Source organism: Neodiprion virginianus, chromosome 4 (genome assembly GCF_021901495.1).
Source record: "Neodiprion virginianus isolate iyNeoVirg1 chromosome 4, iyNeoVirg1.1, whole genome shotgun sequence".
NCBI classification, from domain to species: domain Eukaryota; kingdom Metazoa; phylum Arthropoda; class Insecta; order Hymenoptera; family Diprionidae; genus Neodiprion; species Neodiprion virginianus.
In genome coordinates, this window is record NC_060880.1 from 31,580,990 (window position 1) to 31,599,280 (window position 18,291).

General features: G+C 40.5%; 1 protein-coding gene across 9 annotated transcripts in view; it reads left to right on the forward strand.

Annotated features, from left to right (window-relative positions):
- The first annotated feature begins 1,420 nt into the window (after window positions 1-1,420).
- Window positions 1,421-18,291, forward strand: part of LOC124303584 (ankyrin repeat domain-containing protein 50) — an 80,815-nt gene continuing 63,944 nt past the window's right edge. For all 9 annotated transcript variants that reach the window (XM_046760959.1, XM_046760962.1, XM_046760964.1 and 6 more), the window contains exon 1: window positions 1,421-2,057. The gene's annotated coding sequence lies outside the window, so the exon portion shown is untranslated. The remainder of the gene's footprint in view (window positions 2,058-18,291) is intronic.

An 18,291-nucleotide genomic window follows, 5' to 3' on the forward strand; every position in this document is an offset into this window, starting at 1 on the left:
GAGGGATCCGTTTCTTATATTATTCGGTATGGGACGATCCCACGACAGCCGATGGCTTGTTTGTTTCCTGTATATTTCTGATGTTTCTTTTTCATATTCCTTTCTTGATTCGTTCGTCTTCTCGTTCGGGGAACGTTTATTTCTTCAAACAAAAGACGCGGTGCTTGGATACGAAGCAACGTGGGTTGCGACAGTCCTGCGTGCGACGTATAAGAGGTGGAGAATAATTTCCTTTTTCTCTTCCTTTCTTCCTCCTTTCATACTCAAGTATATACGCCTAAAAATTCAAGCGTACATTTCGAGGGAACAACGAGGAGGGTGCCGTGCCTTTCAGCGACGAAACCCCTCGTTGCCTGCGCTCTCCGGGGGATTAAAATTTGTATAATTTTTGACCGCGCCATTCAGTCGCCGAGTCCTGCAGTGCCAGGCCAGCGTGTGGAGCTGTTCCTCTCGCAAGGGTCGAAGACGACGAATGAAAGGAAACAAGGCGAGAGCGCTGCGCCGACTGACTCGAGAGACGAGCTAGTTCTGCGGCGGTGGATTGATTTATGATTTCTGTTGTGGAAAAAGAGGGCAAGGGTGTAATAACGAAAAAAAGACATCGTATCCTCATCGTTTTATCGGGGCTTGCAAGCCGTAATACTAACAGCGAGGTAGCGAGGGATACAAACAAACAATTACACGCCATCGGAGAGTGCTTTGTTTTCTCATCAGTCGTCTCAAAGAAAGCGTCTCCGATTACAGGTGCATCTGTGCGTAACGTACACACGACGCGTAACACACTCGGAGAAACGAGGAGTCTCAAATTTCAGTTTTTCATCGTTCTATTCCACACGCCGTCGCGATGCAGCGGCGGATACTCGAATAAATTACCCATGATGCGCGTGTGCCGGCTGCGGATGCCGGATCGGCAATAACAACCGTGCCGGCGTTAAGAAGGCGTCCGTCCCCCGTGAAGTGGTGCAGTTATCGATTCGAGGCAGTTAAACCGCGGTCTAGACGCGGAGGGCGGATTCGATTGTTTCGCAAAAGAAGCTCGGCGATAACGATCGATTCTCTTCCCGATCCATCCTCGTGTTCATGGAAATTCTCGAATCTTCCGCGGCGCTCAAGCGCTCCGAGTATCGTCGCGATCCGACAATTGAACCCCCTTCAGTCGATGCTCTCCGTCAACCCGTATATTATATTAGTCGAGCGATTCGCTCGCCGTGAATCCGCGAGTGAGACGCCGGAGTTGTCAACCACGAACTACGCATCGTACGAAAACGCCTCGCAGGTTGAGCGCCACTGCCGGCCAGCTGAGCCCCGGGCGTGTAGGCGGATGAGCGTAGAGGGGAAACTCAGTGGTGGGGGCAAAGCGATCTTGTGAGGGGGAGATGGAGGGAGCAGTAAACACGCCGGCGCCTCAGTCGCGCCGCGTCCGTCGTGCGAGGAGCGTCGCCGCGCGTTCCTTGTTCGCGAAAAGTCTTCCTGGAGGACAAAAAAGGAGTCAGCTAACGATAAAAGATCTCCAGTTCTCGACACGCTATTTGCGAGGTTTGTTTTGTGTTTTTTTGTTTATCTTCGTTTCGCGTTTTCTCGATGACTACGGTGGGTGCGCGTTTTTGTTGTTAGTTCGGTATCTGTGCTGAAATATGGGTGCGTAAAATCGCATCGTGAAAAAGGTTGAAGAAACGTTTGTTATGTACCGGAGGTGCGCTTTAGACGGTTGAGATTTTCACATAAGAGTGAGATTTCTTTCGCGGACAGAATATCGACAAGGATTTATTCGCACTGTTAGCCAGGTGAACAGACTCGAGATCTGTGATGGATTTATGGTGACCGGTCAGTATCTCAAACGCCTTGTTCGAAATCGTTTGATTTTGTGTTTTAGTTGAGGCGAAAGGCTCAAGTTTGTTGTTCAGTTCGCGTTCTTTCGTTCGTTTGTTCTTTATACGTCAGTGAATGGAAGAAGAGAAGAGACGGAAGTTTTTACGACCTTCGCTTCGCTTGGAACAAAGACTCCCGGCTGGCTCGGCACCGTTTTATCGATTCAGCTCTCTCTCTATCTACGTAATGTGAGTTGTTGAACAGAATTACGCCAAGATTTCACCCTCCGGGTGCGCTCTTCTAGGTTCAATCTCCACATTCCACTCTTACGGTGAAGCAACACGGGAGGAACTAATCGTTTCACTTCCTCGGCGTCTGTTGTTGTCATTTTCAGATCGCCCGACGCTCGCCGCGTCCAACACCCGACGATTTCGACGATACTTTCGTCCGTTGGAACAGGGCATAAAGTTACGCGAAACCTGCAAGTGCGCGTATTTGAGCACAACTGAGTTCTCTCTCTACACGCGCTTCCGCGTCTATGACCGATCGCGATGGATCGTCTAACCAATTTCGTAACCTCGCCCCTCGCCCATCAATCTCGCCGTGCACGCACGCTAGCCGAACGACGCGTGTTTCGTTGGCTACAATTTGTTGTTTCAAGGGATCAGAGGCGAGCGAACGATCGTTGGAACATTTACCTGCCCCGCGAGCCCGTCGCGATTGCATTACGACGTTGTTGCTCTCTTCTTTTTCTTGTTCTTATTTGTATTGTTGTTTTTTTTTTTTTTTTTTTTGATAAATATTCTTATTTTCGGCCATTTGCCTTTACGCGGAAATTATGTTAATCAATTAGTTGACTTTGAATCGATGAGACGCGATCGTTTTGCCACTGTCATCGATGTTTCAAGAGCCAACACGCAACTGTCCTTAAATACCTGAACCGATTGCGTATCAGTCGGTCTCATTCTCCGGTGTTTATCGAAAGGCGTGACTAGGCGTAGATATCCGTGTAAGATAGCAATGCAGCGAGTATTTCATCGCTGTGACTTCGTAAAAACAAAAAAAAATCGCTCAATGCTCTCTGCTCCGAGCGAAATTCACGTACGAATCGTTACAATGCGTAGCCTATAGGTACCCATACGATAACTGTATAAATTATGGGCACGTCAATTCGAGGGTCAGGGCCTGGATTCTAACACACCTATCATGTCTTTGCGTATTGTGCCTAGTCTCTATCCCGTAACGCTACTCTATTCTACATAGCCCCCCCCCCCCCCCCATTCTCTCTCTCTCTCCCTGCATTTATAAAGCGTCAAACAAAGAGCCTGCACGTTTTCAGACCCGGAACGAGTTTCCCCGTGCGTTACAAACGGACGAGAACGACTGCAGAGCAGGCGAGCGAACGATCGCCCATTATTTACCTCTTTTTTCTCTTCGTTTTAGCATTTTCAGCGGTTATGTCTGTTCTGTCGTTTGGCTGTGCAAAAGTTGTAGGTGTTTGCCGCGGGAGGTTAGTCGCGGACTGTATAAGAGAAGTTTACACGTAAATTAAGTAAATCTATCTATGTTTCAGGAATAATTTTATTATTTCTGCAAAATCGTCTATAATCGATGCAAAATTTCAATACGGTAATACGTATTACTGAAATTGATAATTACATTGCTTATCTATTGTAAATGATATGCAATTTTTGTGTGCGTGTAATTTAATATGATATCCGGAGAGAGAAAACAATCGAACGAAGTATATTATTATTTAATGTACGACAAACTTCCTAATGTCCGAAACAGCCGAGGGGGATTGATACGATCGTTGCGTACGTATCGTGAGACCGTAGTATGCATACCTATGTCGAATCTCCATGAAATTTTAAATAACTGACAATGAAACGCGTTATCGTTATACCGTATAGTATGCACATGAGGGAAGAGGACGAGGACGTCACAACGAACGTACAGCAAGCACGTACATACATTTGTTGTATCACGTATGCATACATCATCCATAGCATGGTCGTCACCAGCAACGAGTGAAACTGCAGGTCATTGATAAGCCAGCTGCTGCCGCAGCAGTCCCACCGACACGTGCATCTAAGAACGTGCAAATTGAATAACGTATAGGCAGGCACCTAGGTGCACACACGCACTACGTGTCTCGAGTATGCGTGTATGTGTATTTAGCCTTGTGCTTGCAGGACGTACATGCATACCCAGTGCATCGCAGTGCTCCAAAAAGAATACGTAGGATACTGCTGACCCATACCCCGGGGACTCTGCTGGCCGCAAGACAGGTGGTGACGTCAATACTAACACGAGCTTGCGAGAGGCAACTACTGCTGCTTCGATTCGGTGCATGCCTTGCCTGCCTGCCTGTCTTTCTCCTTCGACTCACCTACCCTTTACCTAATACAACACACATGTACTCGTTTTGCAATTCGCTTTGTTTCTCTTTCTCCTCCTATGTACCGCGATAAGGTATACTGCACAATACTGCAGTACAGTTGTTCAATTTAAATTCACCCAACTTTCGCAGATGAAAATGGATGTACATGTGTACTACGCACTGAAGATATTCCATACTCGATCAAGCCGTCTTTACATGTATGTATGTGTATAGTCAGTTAATATCGTGTGAGTATAGATGCACATAGTCACTACCTTGCCTCTCGCATTGTTAAATCGAGAATTTATCGTTCGTCCGCGGCAAACTGCAGTCTGCGTAATAACGTACAATATTATCGTAGGTGTACGTATAGGTATACTAGATCCGCTGGATAAGTGTACAAAGATTAGGATGAGTCAAGAACAACGGGCACCAGCTGTTGTGCTCTGCCTGGAGCTATATAGGTACGGAGACTTGAGAAAAGATGAAGGCTGCGGAGAGAGACGAGGGAGATGGTGCTGACCAATTCACCAGGAATGCAGCCCACCACCGTCTATCATTCTTTTTTCAAGATTCCGCGAGTGATTCGGTTTATTTTTATTTTCTTTTTTTCTTTTCGTACAGATATCCGAGCATACGTATAACAAGATCTTCTGCAAATATCGCAAGATCGTCTGAGATCCGGTCACGAATTTACGTTATAACTATAGATGTATATTGCATTGTAGGTGATTATTTATTCCTTTATTATTAATATTATTATTACATTAGTTTTCAATGATGCAGGATTTCATTTCAAACTTTCAATGATATATTCAATTCCATGAAATAATTTTATTCTCTTCATCTACCAGAAGGCTTTGTAACGTACAGTGTACGATACGTGTTTAGGAGAAAAAAAAATAATCAACTTTATCTAACATTGTACAGCTGAAAATACAGCGAAAGTTCCCTTTTTTACACATTTCTTTTTTTTTCTGCCCAATAGCGATATGAATGAAGATTCAAGATAAATAAACATTCAACCCAAATCTGGGCTATACTGTAAACAAAATCAATTTTCACGCATTGCGCTGTACGATGTAAAGCGTGAAAAGTAAATTTGATCGCGTAACGTTTATCGGTAGTAAACTGATTCGGTTCATGGAAGGATAGACCGAACACACCGGCTAGCTGCCTTTGAATAATTGATACCGAATCCCACGCGAGCCTTTTTTAGAACAATTTCCTCCTACCTGAGCGTCGTCCAAGGTCTAGAAACTCTGCAGGAGTCTAGAGACCTTTATAAGCATCGCGGGGATTCCGTTGCGTGACGGCTTCGCTGTGTCTTTATTTGGAAAACACCGCAAAGTTGCGGTGCCGGATATAACGTACGGGTACGTAATAATGAAAAATGTGTGCTCAGGGGATTCTAGAAAATTCTTTTCAAAAAATAACACTAATTTTCCGTTCGGTATTACGTTCTTCTTTTTTGTCACGTATCTTTAACTGTTGCTTATTATACTCCGGCTGGGAGTAAAAATGCGGAAAGATAAGATAACAGACGAGTTAGAATATCGAATTTTTAAAGACGCGAAAACCTGTTCAATACAGTTCGAAATGTACAAAGGTTACATTTTTGTCATCTAATTTCAAAATATCAATCGTTGAAATCGATAATAATACAGCAAGTCCAAACATACAATTGTCACTATTCTTAATACTTTGGTACTCTAAACTCAACCTCTCTGCGCGTATCTTGACTTTGCTGTATCTCGAATTCTCACATTTCAAAATATTTCTTGAAAAAAATGTTCACGTTTTCGAAACATCGGACATTACGACCCTTCCACTTCTCAATCTTTCCACATGCTTATTGCTAGCCCCACCCTCCTAGTACTCTGAATTCAGATACGGCTCTACCTACCGAGTTACGAATATGATCCGCGTACCGTTTTCAACTGCGATTGAGCAGCAGCAGCAGCAGCTAGGCGGGAAATCGAAATTGAATTTATCGATGGACGAGGAGCGAAAGAAAAGTGTGTCGCGGCTCGTTGCTGCCGCAGGCGGGTGACAGTATGACTAACCGCTTTGGGGGCATTTGAAACCCCCCCGGCATCCATCCGAGGCACCCTCTTGGGAATTATACGGGGGGGGGATATTTGGTCCGAGAATCGATTTGATACCGCCTTACACGGGCCGATCACCTCTCCTCGTCTATCTATTTAAGGTTTTCTTTTCGTTTTTTTTTTTTTTTTTTTTCTTCTTCTTTCACCACATCGGCCGGAAAAATTTCTCACGGACATTAGGTATTCTCCGTAGGTACGATCCTACGTAATTATCCAATTGACTCGAAGTTGTATCGGGTGTAAAGTATAGTCTTGCAGTCGGTAATTGATGCGAAATCAATCTGGTTCTATTTATATGTACGTATAATTATAATAATAATAATTTAACTGGATACCGATCGAAGCGAGTCAGGATTTGAATTTTAAAAAAAATGTTGTGCTGTTTCTAGTCTACATTATCGTGCACGTTTCATGACGTATTACGTCGTCGAAGAGAGTGTTTAAATGTGTACGAAAGTATAAATTGCAACGTTGCGTAACGGCGGATATATTTCATCCTCTGAAAATTTCGTATTCGTAGCTAACGGAATTAGGATTATACGTAGATATGTGTTTTATATATATAGGTGGAATTTCAAGTAGTTGAAAATACATTCAAGTCGTAAATTTGTTTCCATTGAAACCGTTTATGTAACGGGCATAAATGTAGGTAATATACGCGTATACAATTCTATATTATACAATTTTGAAGATAACCGTGACGTATTACATCGATTGTTCGTGGCATTGGAATAATAATACTTTTTGAATGAATATATAATAAAATGATATATATATATATATATACACATAGGTACTGATTCGAAGCTGGTTGCGAAGTTTCACTAATTTTACAATCCCATTTCATGCAAGACCAGTTATTTATACGTTTAGCTACAGACTTCAGAGTTGAGTCGTATATTGACACAAGATAGATATATGATGGCTATAATACCTGTGCATATTGCATTAACTATACGTGTTGAATTTTTCTTCCGACTATAATAACCAATAATAATTAACAGTGCGGTCCGAAAATAATTCAATCAGTTGTAATGATAAGATATGGAGACCCGAACAAGTTTTACTTTTAATGTTTTGAATGAATTTGAAATATTGATTGGATCGCTGCAGTGGGAACCTCGGAAAGTGTATAAATACCGGGACAGTGATGGTGATGCAGGGTGAAAATATAATCAGTGGCTCGGAACGGCTAGCCCGGTATAAGAGACGTCAATCCTGCGTATAAATAAATAATGTCCATTATGAAATCGATAGACATGAATAATTATTCGACGAACCAACGTGGAGATATCAGACTCGCCAACTTCCGCCGTAATAGTGCCGAATGACTGACTGCTTGACGCTCATGGATTTGGACAAATGGAATGGTAGAAAACGCGCTTCAGATTGTTTATTTTTCATGAGTAACGACATAGGCCGATTCAGGATATCGCTGAGCCTTAAGCAGAATCCTTGAAACAACGACGAGGATCGATGGTAAAGGAATGGAAGAAAAAATGGATATTTTTTTTAATAAAGGAAAAAATATGGAAATAAAACTTGCAACGTTCTTTTCTACCGCTGGTTTTAACGTCGTAAACTAGCCGTCTATATTTGTCATTGATGTCTCTTTTATCGTGCTTTTTTTACCAGTAAACTTCGTTTCGACGATGAACAAACGACGATATTGCTTCACCCCATCTCACTGTTTCGATTAATAACGAACGTCTAATATTATCGAACATGTTTGATTACATTTCTTTTACCGATGTATTCAATTTTTTAATAAAATCCAACGAAACTCTGCTTTGAAAAGGCTGCGGTCGACAAAATTAAAAAACCACGGTGAATTTATCGAATCGCTCAATGATTATAAATCTCTCGCGGCATGTGCGTCGCATTTGTGGTATTTTTATTTCCTACATTCTCCTGATATCGTCACGGTATTCGAACCTGGAACGCTGTAATGTTTACATACAGCGAGAATTTTCTGTCACACGACTGACACTGACTGACCGTAGTGTTATTTAGCTGCGCATTAGTATTCGAGAGCACAGGATGCATGTATGTTTGTCAATCACGTAATTGCCTCTCCCGTGTGACGTAATGCTCGTTACGCTCGAAAGCGAACTTTAATAAGAAATGTAATTGGAAACTGATACGATACTTCGCTACTGCTGAACGCGTGTGCACGCAATAATGGGAAAAGGGAATAGTGTAATGCAATGGTGGAACTTTTCATAAAAAAAAAAAAGAAATAAAGAAAAGAACAAACCGAGTCATCGAAAGGATTGGCTGGGAATATAAAATAATGTTGACATTTGACGATGAAACGAAGCCTCGATGAAAAAGTTAACGGCAGATCTTAACATCGTGATCAATAATATGCTTATAATCGATTGTTCATACATCGATACGTCAAAGAAGCCACGACTGTTCTGCCATTCTGTTGTAGTCACGTGTCATTGCCATATGTATAATATATTCGTTCACGAGATGAGCCAAGAAGGAAGGCTTGGCCGGTTGTTGGCGCCTAATCGACTTGCAAACGTTATCGTCAGTCCATCGATTTTACCGAGATTGAACTTCGCCAATTATACACACGTCGCATGTATGCGTAGGTACGCAAGTTTGCATACATTGATTCTTTAACGGATAACACGGGCTTGGTCACGTCTATATCCGCGATCCAAACATCGTCCCGGTCAATCGAAGATCTTTTTCTTTTTCTTTTTTTTTACTTTCGTTTCTCCTTTCATTAAACATTGTTAATATCGTGCGAATTTGAATGCATGTTTCATTGATCGCTCCGAATTAAACACGGTGTGTATATTGGACGAAATTGTTATGCAAATATAACGACTCGTTTGAGGATTGGACGGAGCTCTGTAACGTCGTTTGATACCGTGCAGTAGGTAGATGCAGTGCAGGTATCTGTAACCGGATGGCGGGTACATGCGATACACTTCCCTCAGCGGTGGTAGATGTAGCTAGATTATTCAGCGAGAGAGAGATAGATAAATAGATAAATAGATAGACGGATAGAGAGTTGTATCGATGGCTGTTACGTACTCCCATTAATAAGCAGCAGCGGCAGCTATCCGGTCCATTTTCAATTCCATTAAGCCAATTACGTCGCACCTTAAATCGATCGATATCGTCGTTGCGGACATAACTCTGCACCGCTAACTTTTTGAAAATTTTTAATCCCTCTACATGTATGTACAATACTCGTGCTTTTTTATGCAGAGTAAAATATGATTCATATTATTCTGACACATGCGCTACGTTATAGTCCAAAATCTGTGAGTCGTAGTTACAGAAGTTGCAAACGAATTTACTCCGCTCAATTCTTGCTATTCTTTTGCCTATATATATTATATTATATTATATATATATAATCAGGTGTACATCAAAATTGATAAATGATTAACCCCTCTCCCCGGGTGCGACGCATATGTGTATCGTTACTCGTGTTCACGTATTATCAATTTACGCACGAGTCTGGTTTAATAATCAAAAATCTTAATGATCAAAGCGAGTGTGTAAAATAATTTGGTTCGTGTGACCACTCGTCTAGAATCGAGGAGCAACGACCATACAACGACTCCACGTAGCCTAATGATGTTAACACACTTCGGCCGGCTTCCGGAAATCACAATAATAACAATAATAATAATTGTGGCAATAATGGCGATAAGTAATATCTCACTATCGAAGAACCGCGGTTAGGTCCGTGATGAATTTTCTCATTAACTGGATCGCCGGTGTATTTTTCGAAACCTATTCACACCGCATTATCGATAAAAGTGGAAACTAACCGTCCGCGCCTTGTATGTAATATCAGTTTTCTTTTTCATTCTATTATATACGCGGTAAATGGAAAATTATTACAGGTAGCTTCCATTACTGGCACACGTTGCGGGAAAGCGGAAAATCAGGAAAATCGCGTATGTGGATAACAAACCGACCGAGTCAATTATTATACTTCTTGGTACTGGTTTACGATGCGGTGCAACTATAACAAGTTGTTTCACTATGCAGGGTTAATAGCCTCCCCTGCAGTAATTTAAAATGATAAGAGACCGTTGGAACTTTTTATTGTTACAGTTGTGTGACTTAACGACTGGCCGCCGCCTTACACTTACTATGTGTCTATTATCTATTATCTCTGGCAATCTCGCGTATCTCGGCTACTTCCTGTCAGACTCTCTTGCACGCAGTCACATGTGCCTGCCTGTGGTAGCTTAGGCATATCGCCCACGTGGTGGTGGTGGTGGTGGTGGTGTGCCACAGGATTTCACCATTCTCGTGTCTGCACCGAGCCGCTAACTAATGCAGCTTGACGAATACCCCCGTTTTCTTTCTCTGATACGTTTATGAAATAGTTTCTTATTATTTATATACATTCTACCTGCTGCTGCCGGTTTACACAGGTGCGGTTGGAATGCATCTGTGGGTATGCCTGTACCTAGTGCATGCATGCATGCACTTTACGAATTGCATGAATTTTCTCTTTATAAGTATCAAGTGACGAAAAATCGTTGTTTCATTGGGAAATATTGATTACACCTGAGTAGGAAGTATTTGTATTAGAGTGCTTGAGAAAAAAATAATTTGCGATTTTGCACCGTGGCTCCCTCTGAGAAGTTTTTTTTAGCGTAGAAGAAAGATTCTGTCCAAAGATGAGTGTTTTACGTTATGATCTTTACCTTTTTTACATTTTTTTCAAATTTATGAAGTATCGCGAATAAAATTTTCATAATATCAATTTACCTCACTACGAAGAAACACACTTGTAATGTTAAATCTCCGGTTGATGTTTGAGAAGTGTTTTAATTCAATCTCATGAAATAGTTATAATTTAACATGAAACTTTAATTTAGAAGGACAATATTTCCGGTTGATATATCGTTGTGTTATGGATCGTTATCTTTGGGTTGAATATAAATGTCTGAAAAAAAAAACAAATAATAATAACTGTAGTGCTGCAACGTGTTTCCTCATAAATTCACAAACATGTGAAAAAAAGTGAAAAACCAAATGAGCACGATCATCCACGTAACGTGGAACGCTCATATTTTCATAGATGCATTCTTTTGATCTGAAGAAAACTTTTTAGGGGATACGACGTTGGAAAATCGTAAATTAATTTTTTTCCGAAACACCCCAATGTCTATAGATTAAACGTATGGTCGTAAATTATTGACCAAGGACTTGTAAAATGCCGGATATTGGTCTTTGAATGTATGTCAGTTGGACGATCCGACGTACGTATAAACTGATCGTCGACTCCGCGGTTGGATCTGACCTTAATCGTAAAGCACGACAGCTGCAACAGACACAATGACTACTTGCAGGACATTTAAGCTTGACATTCGCCGGCAAAGCGGTGCTGTAGATATTATTCGGTACCATAGAGAGAATAGTTACAATCGTTCTACGGAGTGTGTGAACGACTGACGATGAAGAACAAAAGTGGAAATACATATATCTTGCGGTGTTCATTTTTATTTTTTTATTTTTTTATTTTTCTTTCTTTCACACTAACCGCAATATACGCAAGGTTTCTAGGAGGTTACGGGTGAGAAAAGCGAGAAATATTCCATACACATACGATGTGAACTCAGTGAGAGAAGGCCATGAATTAACGATTGTGAACGCGCGGCGCGGAAGTTAGTCAGCTCAATGTTTAAACGAGTTGACGAGACGCCAACGTTGTGTCATCATTCAGGCCACGCAAATATATGTATATTGTATGCGTACTGATTCTCTTATTCGTCATGTACTATATACGCGGGATCGCTTATCTAACGTGTTACATTTATTTGGAATATGTATATTGATCCTGCCGTTTGTTTCAGTTTTTCGTTGAGAAAATTATTTATTCGCGACAAAGAAAATATAATTTATTTATTTTGAGGTAATTGCAATATTTTTTTTTTTTTTATCTCGTAAAAGCTTCAAGCCTGCTTATTTTCGAAATCCCTGGTTACGCGGTATACGCGTTGATTATTGCGTGATAGACTTCGTATCATTTTCTCTGTAGCTAAATTAGCACACTTCGAGTCGGTAGGGAGAGTTTATTTATTAAAATCTCGTGCGGTCGTGGTAATTACAGTTAGAGGAAATCGAATTCAACGAAATCGCGAAAAATGGCGTGGAACGACGCTGCGCTGCTAAAATCATTTCGAATCGAACATTCGTTCGGTGCGCAGCGAAATGTGAATAATTATTTTATTCGACACCGTACCGCAGTTGAATATGAAAAATGCGCACATGTTGCTGAAAATGAGCAACGAAATGAAAAGAAACGGTGAAACGCTTTTTGTACGCAAGCGATGTCTAGAAACGCGTTCGGGTCGCTTAATATCGAATTATTTATTAACGCCTAGTGAGAGGATAAAAAGCGACAATTCGGACGAATTTAGTGCAGTTATACATTGGCCTAGCTGCTTACAGCTCTCTAGGCTCAGTTTTTACCGCAGTTCACTTACTCGGCACGTTTTCTTCTCGACGAGAAGAACACGAGGTCGGTATAAGCTGTTTACCCGAATGGTCTTTCAAAAATAGAGTATCTCTCTCCGTCTTTCTCTTTCTCTTTCTCTTTCCATTTCTCTCTCTAACTCGCGCGTGTAACTCGCGCCTCTCCTTCTTCCGCGAACAAACTGCAGTCTTATATACGCTTTGTGTAGGTTTTAGGTACCGCACTGAAAGCTGTCGAGAAGCGTCAAGCGCTCTCCGTATGCTTTTTCCTTCAACCCGATTTCTGTGCTTCCGCGTTTATTTATACATATTCTTGAAATAACCACCACCAGAGTTTTCTTAACGGTTGTATTACTTTTTTAAATCTCATTATTGTACCATCATTATTATTTTAATAAGTTTACTTGCGGAATTGGTCGAACATTGAAATTTATACCGTAAATCGCGACGCGGATACGGATTCGGAGTTTAATTGTTATCGCGGCGATGATCTAAATGTTGGTGACCGGAGACGTGGCCTCGGCAGTTTGTAGTAAAATTGGGACGATGGCGTCGGAATATGTACAAAAATAGCACGGCATCGTGCAGCGTATGAATAATTCAAATTTGCTATATATATACATACATACATATATATGTGTGTGTGTGTAATTGTAAATTTGCAGTTGGTAATATCGACTGCTCGATTTATCCAATCAGCGAATCCATTATCATCCTCATCTCTCGTTCTAATTCCATTATTAAATTTCTATGACAGAATTCAATTTCACGAATATAATACCTGCCTACGTACGAAAGTGGGAGCACACTCCGCAGCTCTAATCGCTGGCGAATGCAGCTGATGGGCAGGAAACCGACAATTCTTTTATGCATGCATATATATATATATATATATATATTTGCACATTACCGAGTACAATGAAATAGAGAGATGAAGAGACATTGATGGGATGAGAACGGAAAACAGAGCTTCATGTATGAAACTCTCGAGCTATTACACATACTCTTGAGCTGGGAAAAAGAAATTTATGAAAGCGACGGATGTTTTAAACGTCAGACCAGACACTGCTATGTAATGCCGAACGCGAGGATGAAAAAATTAATTAAATATGTAGGATACTTGTAATCTCGTCATTGTAGAGAGAAATTAAACGATTTATGTTTTTTTTTTTTTTAACAAACTTGAACATTTTAGACGCGATTTGAAGCAATCGCATCGTTATCCGAGCTCGTATCTGCTGTTCAAATAAATACCATTTGTCTTGGTATTTTTGAAAAAGACTCCGCAGCTTACGAATATAATAATTGCCATGGACAAATACGCGGTATACAAGGACGATTATATCTGGTAATAAAATTGATAAAAAGTTTATACCAACCTCCTTGATGAAATATTTTCATCCACCTACAGCAGCAGCAAGCAACAGTGGCTGGCTACCTCTTGATGTTTTCTTCCGTAACCGTGGAGCCTTATTTTTCCCTTTTTACTCGAGTACCGCGTGCGCTCTATTATTATTATATACATGCACGTATCACGTATGCATTGTGCATGCAAGGTGCACTGGTCGGCTCTCAGGTTCACCTGTGCAGAGAAGGTGAGGTTTCCGCGCTCGGTCTTGCTGCCGCAAGAACTGGGTTAAACAAATAGTGGTTTCCCGATGCATGGCTCTAAATGCGCGGGGCGAAGATGAAGCGAAGCCACGCTTTTCAAAAAATTACACGCTGACATTCGTCGTGTTGCACAAGTCGACGCTCGGCGTCTTATATAACAATAAGGGCTTACAAATATTTGGCAATAATCCGTGCCTCCGGTTTGAAGAAAATAAAATCCTTTTATCAATTGAGACATGTTCTCCAAGATTTGAATCCCATTAAACCGAGAAATTGACAATTTCATTTCGATTTTTCATCGGTTGTGAAGAATTTTTAGGCCGTTACCGCGTTTGAGTTACCTACACATTATACTCTTGCTTAATTGAGATGACAAAAATGAGAGCGAAACGATCGGTATCTCACAAAGCGAAGACACGCGCATCGGTACTAACGTCTGGGGATAATGAGATGGCATAGTTTGTTTCTCAACATTTTTATGGCTTACAAATGTCCGTGTTAGTACGGGATTATAATAATGACATAGTAGCATGGCAGATATATTCCCCGAACGGAGAATGTTCAGAACAGTTGTGAAATTTCAAATTGGACGTTGATGTAAACTTTGCAATACGGCGATTATTTGACGAATGGTATTTACCGCATGGCAATGCCATAGCCGTAGATTGGCGCATAGGTATAGGTATAGGTATATAAGCCGTACGAAGCGGCACTGTAGGCGTGCATGGATATCCAATCGCGAGATGAACGATCAAAGGATCAAAATGCAGTTACACTCGAGCGCGTGCGTGTCTGACGGTAATTCCCACTCGAGTCTTCTCTCTCTCTCTCTCTCTCTCTCCCTCTCTCTCCGAAATATACGTATGTACCTTACGTAAGTGCATAGGTTTAATAACGCTTAATTCTGGAGCTGTTGATCGACTTCAATTTTCCCGGTCCTCGAGTCTGTACAGCCGTCTCTATATGACAGGCGCAGGACAATTCCTTACGCTCAGAATATGCGAACTTCCGTATTGTATAATTTATAGAATAATAAAAAAGTAATAAATTACTACGTAATTTGTAGATTTTTTTTTTGTTGCAAGCGGGGAAAAATTGGGAGAATGCAATGTCAAGAATTCATTTCACTTTCTAGGGGCCTAATTCGTTGAAAGTTTTTACGGTGTAAAACAAATCCAGTCGCAAAATCGAAGTCTTGCGTACTATCGGGTCACGTGGCTCAGCTGCACGGATCCGAATCTGTAACAACAAAAAATCTGCTACTCGGGTATGACGCATAAGGTTCTCGTAGAACGTCTGTGAAAAAGCCAACTTATATGTACGACTCTATTCATTAGGTTGAAGTTAGTAACGTTAACGTGACGATGCGTATTTAGAAGAAACTGTTTTTTGCGCACCTTTAAGATTATCTGAAATTTGTGAAAAACTTCAATAATAGCAGAACGTGCTCATATTTTTAAAAACAAACTCCTTCAAATTCATTCGAAAATTGCAAAGTAACGATTCTTTTCGTAAGGTTTAGTCAGGTTAGCGTTAATAACTTCAACGTTGTGACCATTCTTGGTTATATAGTTCAAAGGTGTAAAAATATTTTTACGCCCTGATGGAATTACTACCGCAAACCGCATGGCACAGAGGAGAACTCGAAGCGAACTCTTTCGCACGTATATGTAATAAAAATTCCATCCCGTGACCGAGAAACCCAGATTTTTTTATTCCGGTCCCGGTCCACGTTATTATCTGTATATTATACGATGGTGAAAGTATTGCACAATATCATTTCTGTTTTTTTTTTTTTTTTATTTTTTTTTTTGTTTTACAGATTGCTTTTTCCCTCTGCTATTGCATAATTATGTTTGAGAAATTTTCGCGCTGTATATTATTACGTATAATATATTAATTTATATATATCGATGATGTTACGCGTAATAACAGCTCTATGTCAAATTACATTTCCTCCTTGATCGTTGAATTTTTTTAATATCCGCGTGTTTGATGACACCGAAAATTGTTTTAAACCTGGATCGTCTGATATATTAATAACATCAGCAACACCATCCCTGAGGAGCGGGGCGAAAGATGTGTGGAAAATCGATTCTCGATTCCTATCGCTATGCTTTGCAAGACTCCAAAGTCCAAGTAAAGTCCAAGGTACGCTCGAAATCTTCGAGTTGTTTGGGCAGAAATAAAAATTCGATGTTTAGATTGTGAAACAGCGTGGTTATGATTGGGTTGAAGGTAATTCAAAGAAGATCGATCTTCTTAACGTTGCAAAACATCGAAAATACAACGTCAACACATCGTACTGATTGTCCCAATCTTCATTGATTCAGAGTTCGTTTAATTAGTTATTTATTTATTTTTTTTCAATCAATTCTCGACCCGTTGCTAAAAACAGATATGTCATTTAAATCTGTATGATTGAAATTCTTGATTTTCAACAAAACCTAAGTTTGCGAATGAATTTAAATTTGTGTATACCTTAGTAATTTTTTATCGAACACTTTTTCAATAAACTGAGATTCAACTATGATAAAAATTCGTTGTCTATCGGATGATTGGGAGAAAAATCATTTACAAACAAACTAACGATGATGTAACATTTATTTTTCTAATTTTTTTTTTCGTTTTTCTCATCTCGTTTAAACTCCCTTAAACGACACTGCGATTCGGTAACAGCTTTTGAATAACTTTCACTTGAAAATGTTCGGTTTCGGCAGATCTTTCGTTCGGACTGTACGAGCCCGACACATATTCTACCCTAAGAAAAATTACCGCTCACGTCCCGAGTTGACAAGTGCGATGTACTGCAATAATGAGCAACATTATGTTCGTCATAATCGAACGTGCAGCCAAGCCGCAGCTGTCAACGCCCGGAGATCGCTGTTTCCGATTAACTAGTGAGTGCGATCGCTAATGCGATCTGCAGTGGCTCATAGATTAGAATCGAAAGCAATTGCGTGCACATTTGCACCGTGATTAGTGAACGACTCGGAATCAACGATATGTACTAATATTGCATATACCGTAATCGATTTAGTTATCATTATTTTTGTTGTTCGTTTTTTTTTGTCTTTACCACATCCTTACGAATTGATTAAAACAATGCTCGATAAGAATTTGAAGAAAAATAGATTGAAAAAAATTTGATTATCATCATCATCCAGTAATTGCTTAATCGAAGGCGAGTAACAGGTCTAATTCGATTACAATTATTTACATGTCGTATTGTATGTGTAATGTGATTCTGTAACACACAAATACGCGATGATTCGTACATAGTTTTACTAATCGTTTGACGAAAGTGAAGTAGAATGTTTTTTATTTTTTTTACTAATAGGACGAACCGAGGAGGCGAGACGAGATGTATGATTCATGGTGCCACGTTCATGGTGGCAGCTCATAAGGAAGAAACCTGGAAATCAGGGAAAATTCAGGGAATCTTTCAGTTGGTTAGGGAAAAAATTGAGTTGGAAAATTTCAAACGAACGGCATGTAAATTACTTTCCCGTACCGTTGATAGTGACAATATTTTTAAATACCTATCAATTCGTAGATTTGTTAATAAACTATTACTATATAGCATTTTAGTCGAGGAAAAAATCTGACAATGAATCTGATGGGGAAAAGTCAGGGAATTTTGTTTTTACTGTTTGTACTGTTTTTACTTGCCGCTTTTCAGTTGTCGCTATATATGTATATTTCACGAAAAACGAGAAGCTTTACTCGATGAGCGTGGCATCAACGCAGGAGGAGCAGCGGGGGCTTAAGTGCAAGTTATAAATATACGTAACATCGTCGTACAAGCTCTGCGTATGGCCGCATGTGCACGTCATACGGTGACATGCGTGTGGCGATGCATACTTTTAGCCTTTAGGCGTTTTCCATACTGGAATGAAAAAGCTCCGCCAT